The sequence below is a fragment of the Labrus mixtus genome, unplaced genomic scaffold, assembly GCF_963584025.1.
Source record: "Labrus mixtus unplaced genomic scaffold, fLabMix1.1 SCAFFOLD_78, whole genome shotgun sequence".
Classification (NCBI taxonomy): Eukaryota; Metazoa; Chordata; class Actinopteri; order Labriformes; family Labridae; genus Labrus; species Labrus mixtus.
In genome coordinates, this window is record NW_026870333.1 from 65001 (window position 1) to 75000 (window position 10000).

Consider the following 10000-nt stretch of genomic DNA (forward strand, 5'->3'; position numbering starts at 1 on the left):
TTTTTCCAAATAAAGTCCCTAATGGTCTTTGAAATCTCCTTAAAGGCCCAGTCCGGAAGCGTACAAGTACTCAGCGCATGACTCACTTTGGACAACACGAGAGCATTTGTTACGGCTACCCTTCCTCTCAACAATAGACCCCTCGTTTTCTACAAATTCAATGTTTTTTTAATTTTACCCACCACCTCTTTCCATGTTACATCATCACATTCATTCTCATTTTTCCCCATATTCACTCCCAACACTTTTCTTCTCTCACACACCGTTTTAAATCCCCACTTATAAACTAGATTGGATTCCTTACCTAGTAACATAATTTCTGACTTATTTTCATTTACTTTTGCCCCAGATGCTCTTTCATAAGTTTGTACATGTTTTAATATCAATTCTATATCCTCCTCTCCTTTTACCATTATATTCACGTCATCTGCATACTGTATTATTTTTACGTTTTCCTTACCTATACCTTTTATGTTTACGTCTTCCGATATCAGTGCTGCCAGCGGCTCTGCTACCAAGCTGTACAACAGCGCTGACATCGGACATCCTTGTCTCACTGACCTTGATATTTTAAAAGAATCAGTTAGTTCCCCGTTACATTTTATCTTGCTTTCCGCTCCTGTATACAACATATTTATCCATTCTCTCATTCTCTCCCCGAATCCAAACTTCTCTAACACCTTCCCCATGAACCCGTGATCTACTCTGTCAAAAGCTTTATTTAAATCAATCCCTAGCCATATTCCCCCCTCCCCTTCCATATCCCTGACCGTCTGTTTTATTGAAATGATTGAGTCTGCTATGTCTCTGTTTGGTATACTGTATGATTGTGTTTGTTCTATGATTGTTCCTATTACCTCCCTGATTCTATTGGCTATTGTTTTCGCTATGATTTTGTAGTCTGTGTTGAGTAGGCTGATTGGTCTGTAGTTGTCCAGATTTTTATTGTCCCCCTTGTTTTTGTAAAAAATAGTAACCACCCCTTCCCCTAAACTTTTTGGTATATGTTTCACTTTTTCCATATATTTACTCAATTTGTTCACCAAGGGCACCAGCTGCTCTTTGAAAGCTTGGTAGAATTCCACAGTTAGGCCATCGCTCCCAGGACTTTTGTTTTTGTTTAACCCCTCTAAAGCACTTCTGATTTCTCCCTCTGTAAACTCACAATCACATCACATTTTATCGTCCTCGCTTAGTTTTTTCTTTAAGGCACCCAAAGCTCTGTTCACACTCACGCTATCACACTCCTGTCTCGAAAACAGGCTTTCATAATAGCCCTTTACTATTTCTAAAATTCCCTTTTTATCTGTCACACTTTTACCTGCTTCATTTAATAATTTGTTTATTTCTGTTCTTTTTTGTTTTTGTTTTTCCAGACCTAAAAAAAAGGCTGTACTCCTCTCCCCCTCATACATATATTGTATTTTACTCCTAATGGCTGCACCCCTACTCTTTTTAAGTTCAATCACTCCCAACTGTTCTTTTAAGTGTATGTATTTTTCGACATCTACATTATCTACACTGTCAAGCGATGCTATTTCCTCACTTAGTTGTTTTCTCAAATTCTCTTCCTTTCTATTTTCTCTCCACTTTTTCTCTTTACTATAATTGATACACTTTTTTTTAATTCTGACTTTTACACTATCCCACCACACATTCATATCTTCACTCTCATTCCACTCATATCCCACATCATTCAACAATCTTTCCATACTTTTCACAAACATTCCATCATCCAGCAAGCTTGCATTAAAGCACCATATCCCTCCTTTACGTACATTCGTTTCTTTTCTAAACGTGATTTCTATTCCAGCGTGATCGCTCCACATATTAGTTTTATATTCAACTTCTTTAATCCACCTCACTACCTCGCATGTCACCAAAGCATAATCTATTCTAGATTGTTTTAATCTATTCAGTACAATTTGTCTCCTGGAGAACACCCTCTCCCATGGATGTAGCAATCTCCAAATATCAATGCATTGTTTCGTTATCATTATATCTTTAAGTGTCCCCCTGCTCACATCCCCCTTAAACACATTATTTTTTGACACATCGGTGGGTGTCATCGCCACATTAAAGTCACCGATTATTATACAATTCCTTTCCCACCATTTGCTTATTGCAATGAAGAATGTTTTCCTTTCTTTTTCTCCATTCGGTGCATATATATTTATGATTCTTATATTTTTCGTTTCATACACACAGTCTATTACTATTATTCTTCCTTCTTTGTCTCCATAAACCAAATTTACCCCTGTTACCCGACCCGTTTTGACTAAAACCGCCACTCCTCTCGCCCTCGACGTGCCATTGGAGCAGAAAATATGGCCCACAAAGTCTTTTTTTATGTCTTCCACCAGGGAATAATCCCACCTGGTCTCCTGCAGGCACAAAACGTCATTCTGCAAGGAAAGAATCGCATGTCTTTTTTCTTTGTTCCTTAGTCCATTCACGTTTATCGAAAATAAATTAAAGGCCATTATCATAAAAATAAAAACAAAAAAAAAGGATTTACAGGGGTTATTGTCAGTCATTATTTGTCCTTACATTTCAATTTTTTCACCAACTTTTTTCGTTGTCCAAGACTTAGTCTTTTTTGCGCACTCGCCAGTTCACTCACATCCATTTCGCTGTCCGTTTCATTGGGACTGGTGCTTTTACCCGTATTATTTAGCGTGATTTTTCTCCCTCCCGCCTGTCCAACACCACTCTCAGGCATCTCCCTCCCCTCTGTGATCATGCTTACCCCCGGGTCTTCTGCCACGTCCCTTCCGTCTCCTTTTTTCCCTCTCTCGCTCGTTTTTCGCTGCTTCTGCTGTCCTCCCTCTCCAGCCAGCTCCGGCGTCTCCAGCTCGCACTCTGACGCCCGTTGTCCTCCGCTCTCTCCGCTCTGCTCCATTTCTCCGTCACTGTTCTCGTCTTCTCTGATCTCCTTCCTGCTTGCTCCGATCACCTCCTTCTCCTCCGCCTCCTCCTCGTACACCTCCTCCGCCTCGTCTTCATCCTCGTACACCTCCTCCACCTCGTTCTTGCTTTCCTCTCCGTTCTCACACTCACATTCATTTTCTCTTTTTTTACAGTTTGTGCATTTTGTGCTGTTCGCGCTGCACTCTCGCGCAAAGTGTCCCTGCACCCCACAGTTGTGGCACATAAATTCTGGACACTCTCTCAGGATGTGTCCCGGCTGGATGCACATCCTGCACACTTTTTGTTGTCTATCATGTATTACTCTAAAGTATTCGTTCCCCATCACAGTGTTAAACTTTGTGGAGTAAGGGAGTGACTGTACCTGGTCATTAAATCTGACCCGGACAAACCTCGTTCCGTCAGCTATCATTGTTCCAGGCCACATTCTGCGTTTTATTGGTGATGTCGGTTTCACTCCCCATCCCGTCAGCTTCCAAACTATTTCTTCATCTGTGATATACGCTGGCAGGTTTAAAAAAGACACCACCAGCTCATCATTATTTAGTTCTCTCGCCACGACTCTGGTCTCTCCGATTTTAAATCCATCCAGCAGCCTTTCCTTTCCTTTAATGTTGCTCACCGTCACCTCCAGTTTTTCAGGTCCCAGGGTTCTGCACGCCAGCAGGCCCCCACAGATCATTTTTATGTTGCTCATGACGTGATTTAGAGGAACTTTGTCTCCCACCATTTCAATGTTTAGTGTTAGTTTTCTCTCAAAAGACACTTTTGCTTCCTCTTTTTCTGCTCTCTCGCCACCTCTCCCATTCTCTGCATGCGGAGCAATCAGCCCGCCGCTCCTCTCTCTTCCTCTCTCTCCGTCATCCATTCCGTTCCCTGTTTCATTTGCCGTTTTCATCCGTCCTTTTTGTCCGTCGTTCTTCTCGTTGTCGTTTAATCCATTCCTTTGTTTCAGTGCCATGTTTGTTTGTTCACGTTGTTGTCCGTTCTCTTTTCCTTTTTCCATCTCTCCAGTCCGTGGTCCTGTCATCTTTGTGATCCGTCCGTGTGAGTTTGCTCGCGACATACGAGCAAACATTCACAAAAAACAAAAATTCTTCACAAAATTGTGGAAAAAAAACAGGAAAAAAAGGTGAAAAGAAAAACGATCCCCCTAACAGTCAGTGACTGCTGGGGGACATTCACTCACAATCTGAGGTATTTAAATAAATCCAAAGCGCATCCAAAAAACAAACAAATTAGTCCAGCTGTCCTGCTCAGTACTGACACGTCAGCTCTCCTTCAGCACCACACAAACTCTGACAGCAAAAGGGGCGTGTTAAGGGTGGTATGGCCGTAAGCCATTATTGTGTGCAGAAAGGGGCCTTTTAAAAATGTCATGCCCTTGATTCTGGTTGAACTTTTGGACATGTGAATATGTCTCTATATGATAAAAAAAAAACATATGATCAAAAAAATGAAAAAGCTTACAGCACCTGGTATTCCCAGGCGGTCTCCCATCCAAGAACTAACCAGGCCCGACCCTGCTTAGCTTCCAAGATCGGGCGTGTTCAGGGTGGTATGGCCGTAAGCCATTATTGTGTGCAGAAAGTGGCCTTTTAAAAATGTCATGCCCTTGATTCTGGTTGAACTTTTGGACATGTGAATATGTCTCTATATGATAAAAAAAAAACATATGATCAAAAAAATGAAAAAGCTTACAGCACCTGGTATTCCCAGGCGGTCTCCCATCCAAGAACTAACCAGGCTCGACCCTGCTTAGCTTCCGAGATCGGACAAGATCGGGCGTGTTAAGGGTGGTATGGCCGTAAGCCATTATTGTGTGCAGAAAGGGGCCTTTTAAAAATGTCATGCCCTTGATTCTGGTTGAACTTTTGGACATGTGAATATGTCTCTATATGATAAAAAAAAAACATATGATCAAAAAAATGAAAAAGCTTACAGCACCTGGTATTCCCAGGTGGTCTCCCATCCAAGAACTAACCAGGCTCGACCCTGCTTAGCTTCCAAGATCGGGCGTGTTTTTTTTTTTTATCTTTTATTATCAAAATTACAAAAACATTTATAATTCTTTCACATCATTTACAACAAATGCTATTACAATACATACACCCTCTAAATTAAACCTCCCCTCTGACGCAAACGGCACCCTAAAAACAATAAAAACATAGCATCAGAAAAAAACTCAAACCACCCCTGATACCCCCAACTCATGACAACTCTTCTGAGTCCCTCCCCCAAAGCAAACACCCCTCTGAAAACAAACCACAAAAACATACAAAAACCCCACAGTATTCTCAAAAAACCACTTGAGAAAAAAAAACCACCAAATCAAATCACCCATTTTCCCCATGACCAAAAAAGAAGCCCTCGTACCAAAAAAACAAAAACAAAATAATTTAGACATCCCACATAATTCCCTCCTCATTTACTCTACACACATTCGCACCTTCCACAAACATTCTCACAAACTCACTCTCATTCGCTATGTACAACAATTTAAGATGTGCTTTCCATTCATTCACAAACATTCTCCACACATTCATTTTCTTACTTTCATACAGTGCATAATTCCTTCTGTTAAAAACCGCTTTTCTTGCAAAAGCCAAAATTATATTCATTACATTGTGATTTTTTTGTTTTGTTCCCACCCCCAACAACACCGACAATTCCCACCCCCTTTCATTCCAACACTCATTCTTACTGCATTTCCCCAACATTTCTCTTATTTTTCCCCAAAAATAAACCAATTCCCCACACGTAACAAACAAATGTATTAAATCCTCATCCGTACTTTCACATACACAACACTTTCTTTCATACCTCTCCTTATGGATCTGATGCAGGACGATGCAGGTGAAGATCCTCCTGTGCCTCAGTTTGAAATCTAGGTCAAATATTGCATGTGGTGTATGCGGAATGTTAATGTTCTTCCATATCATGTTGCTTGTTATGTCCGGGTATGTGTCTGTCCATTTTACTTCGGATGTGGGTTTCTGTATTCTATGTGTGATTGCGCACCTATACCAAATTTTTGTAGTGACATCTGTAATGTTGTGTTTCTTCTCCCCTAGGCACAGGGAGATCCCCCCCACATCGTCCTGCATCACTCCCTCCTTCTCTTTGATTAATTTTTCCCATTCGCTCGACAAAGACAATTTTACATTTGCAAACACTCTCTCAATCACATCCTTTCTGCACACACACCCTTTATTTTTTAAACCCCTCACCACCATTTGTAAATCAAAACCCCCCCCACAGTTCAGTAAATCCCTTATTCTAATATATCCCGCTTTCGACATAGCTTCACACTTAATTACCCTCTCCCCATTTTTAAAATACGGGCTCGAGAGGAAGGGCAGTCGTAGCACTGACCCTCTCGTTCCGCACTCTGGTACAGTCCAGGATGAAACCTGATACCACGCACTGAGTACTTCCTGGAAAAACCGTGGCAAGTGTTTAAATGAATCCGGGTTATTGTTCTGGTACAGGTTGTCCTCGTTGTAGAGTCCAAAACTGCACAGATATTGTTTGAAGTGGTTTTTCCAAACTACGTTCCGGTTCTGGTCCATAAATTTGCCTATCAATTTGACTCTTAGTGCTACTTTTTTTGTAAGTAAATCAATCAAAGCTAGCCCCCCCTGATCTTTAGCCCCTATTATTGTTTTGTGAGCTATACTCGCTGCTTTGTTTTTCCAAATAAAGTCCCTAATGGTCTTTGAAATCTCCTTAAAGGCCCAGTCCGGAAGCGTACAAGTACTCAGCGCATGATTCACTTTGGACAACACGAGAGCATTTGTTACGGCTACCCTTCCTCTCAACAATAGACCCCTCGCTTTCCACAAATTCAATGTTTTTTTAATTTTACCCACCACCTCTTTCCATGTTACATCATCACATTCATTCTCATTTTTCCCCATATTCACTCCCAACACTTTTCTTCTCTCACACACCGTTTTAAATCCCCACTTATTAACTAGATTGGATTCCTTACCTAGTAACATAATTTCTGACTTATTTTCATTTACTTTTGCCCCAGATGCTCTTTCATAAGTTTGTACATGTTTTAATATCAATTCTATATCCTCCTCTCCTTTTACCATTATATTCACGTCATCTGCATACTGTATTATTTTTACGTTTTCCTTACCTATACCTTTTATGTTTACGTCTTCCGATATCAGTGCTGCCAGCGGCTCTGCTACCAAGCTGTACAACAGCGCTGACATCGGACATCCTTGTCTCACTGACCTTGATATTTTAAAAGAATCAGTTAGTTCCCCGTTACATTTTATCTTGCTTTCCGCTCCTGTATACAACATATTTATCCATTCTCTCATTCTCTCCCCGAATCCAAACTTCTCTAACACCTTCCCCATGAACCCGTGATCTACTCTGTCAAAAGCTTTATTTAAATCAATCCCTAGCCATATTCCCCCCTCCCCTTCCATATCCCTGACCGTCTGTTTTATTGAAATGATTGAGTCTGCTATGTCTCTGTTTGGTATACTGTATGATTGTGTTTGTTCTATGATTGTTCCTATTACCTCCCTGATTCTATTGGCTATTGTTTTCGCTATGATTTTGTAGTCTGTGTTGAGTAGGCTGATTGGTCTGTAGTTGTCCAGATTTTTATTGTCCCCCTTGTTTTTGTAAAAAATAGTAACCACCCCTTCCCCTAAACTTTTTGGTATATGTTTCACTTTTTCCATATATTTACTCAATTTGTTCACCAAGGGCACCAGCTGCTCTTTGAAAGCTTGGTAGAATTCCGCAGTTAGGCCATCGCTCCCAGGACTTTTGTTTTTGTTTAACCCCTCTAAAGCACTTCTGATTTCTCCCTCTGTAAACTCACAATCACACCACATTTTATCGTCCTCGCTTAGTTTTTTCTTTAAGGCACCCAAAGCTCTGTTCACACTCACGCTATCACACTCCTGTCTCGAAAACAGGCTTTCATAATAGCCCTTTACTATTTCTAAAATTCCCTTTTTATCTGTCACACTTTTACCTGCTTCATTTAATAATTCGTTTATTTCTGTTCTTTTTTGTTTTTGTTTTTCCAGACCTAAAAAAAAGGCTGTACTCCTCTCCCCCTCATACATATATTGTATTTTACTCCTAATGGCTGCACCCCTACTCTTTTTAAGTTCAATCACTCCCAACTGTTCTTTTAAATGTATGTATTTTTCGACATCTACATTATCTACACTGTCAAGCGATGCTATTTCCTCACTTAGTTGTTTTCTCAAATTCTCTTCCTTTCTATTTTCTCTCCACTTTTTCTCTTTACTATAATTGATACACTTTTTTTTAATTCTGACTTTTACACTATCCCACCACACATTCATATCTTCACTCTCATTCCACTCATATCCCACATCATTCAACAATCTTTCCATACTTTTCACAAACATTCCATCATCCAGCAAGCTTGCATTAAAGCACCATATCCCTCCTTTACGTACATTCGTTTCTTTTCTAAACGTGATTTCTATTCCAGCGTGATCGCTCCACATATTAGTTTTATATTCAACTTCTTTAATCCACCTCACTACCTCGCATGTCACCAAAGCATAATCTATTCTAGATTGTTTTAATCTATTTAGTACAATTTGTCTCCTGGAAAACACCCTCTCCCATGGATGTAGCAATCTCCAAATATCAATGCATTGTTTCGTTATCATTATATCTTTAAGTGTCCCCCTGCTCACATCCCCCTTAAACACATTATTTTTTGACACATCGGTGGGTGTCATCGCCACATTAAAGTCACCGATTATTATACAATTCCTTTCCCACCATTTGCTTATTGCAATGAAGAATGTTTTCCTTTCTTTTTTCTCCATTCGGTGCATATATATTTATGATTCTTATATTTTTCGTTTCATACACACAGTCTATTACTATTATTCTTCCTTCTTTGTCTCCATAAACCAAATTTACCCGTTACCCGACCCGTTTTGACTAAAACCGCCACTCCTCTCGCCCTGGACGTGCCATTGGAGCAGAAAATATGGCCCACAAAGTCTTTTTTTATGTCTTCCACCAGGGAATCATCCCACCTGGTCTCCTGCAGGCACAAAACGTCATTCTGCAAGGAAAGAATCGCATGTCTTTTTTCTTTGTTCCTTAGTCCATTCACGTTAATCGAAAATAAATTAAAGGCCATTATCATAAAAATAAAAACAAAAAAAACGGATTTACAGGGGTTATTGTCAGTCATTATTTGTCCTTACATTTCAATTTTTTCACCAACTTTTTTCGTTGTCCAAGACTTAGTCTTTTTTGCGCACTCGCCAGTTCACCCACATCCATTTCGCTGTCCGTTTCATTGGGACTGGTGCTTTTACCCGTATTATTTAGCGTGATTTTTCTCCCTCCCGCCTGTCCAACACCACTCTCAGGCATCTCCCTCCCCTCTGTGCTCATGCTTACCCCCGGGTCTTCTGCCACGTCCCTTCGGTCTCCTTTTTTCCCTCTCTCGCTCGTTTTTCGCTGCTTCTGCTGTCCTCCCTCTCCAGCCAGCTCCGGCGTCTCCAGCTCGCACTCTGACGCCCGTTCTCCTCCGCTCTCTCTGCTCTGCTCCATTTCTCCGTCACTGTTCTCGTCTTCTCTGATCTCCTTCCTGCTTGCTCCGATCACCTCCTTCTCCTCCGCCTCCTCCTCGTACACCTCCTCCGCCTCGTCTTCATCCTCGTACACCTCCTCCACCTCGTTCTTGCTCTCCTCTCCGTTCTCACACTCACATTCATTTTCTCTTTTTTTACAGTTTGTGCATTTTGTGCTGTTCGCGCTGCACTCTCGCGCAAAGTGTCCCTGCACCCCACAGTTGTGGCACATAATTTCTGGACACTCTCTCAGGATGTGTCCCGGCTGGATGCACATCCTGCACACTTTTTGTTGTCTATCATGTATTACTCTAAAGTATTCGTTCCCCATCACAGTGTTAAACTTTGTGGAGTAAGGGAGTGACTGTACCTGGTCATTAAATCTGACCCGGACAAACCTCGTTCCGTCAGCTATCATTGTTCCAGGCCACATTCTGCGTTTTATTGGTGATGTCGGTTTC

General features: G+C 41.1%; 1 non-coding gene and 1 pseudogene across 1 annotated transcript; both read right to left on the reverse strand.

Annotated features, from left to right (window-relative positions):
- Positions 1-4391: 4391 nt before the first annotated feature.
- LOC132968866 (5S ribosomal RNA) lies at positions 4392-4500 on the reverse strand (annotated as a pseudogene).
- A 122-nt stretch (positions 4501-4622) lies between these two features.
- LOC132968794 (5S ribosomal RNA) lies at positions 4623-4741 on the reverse strand. The gene has a single exon (XR_009671376.1). It is a non-coding gene; the product is annotated as a 5S ribosomal RNA (ribosomal RNA).
- Between the last annotated feature and the right edge of the window lie 5259 nt (positions 4742-10000).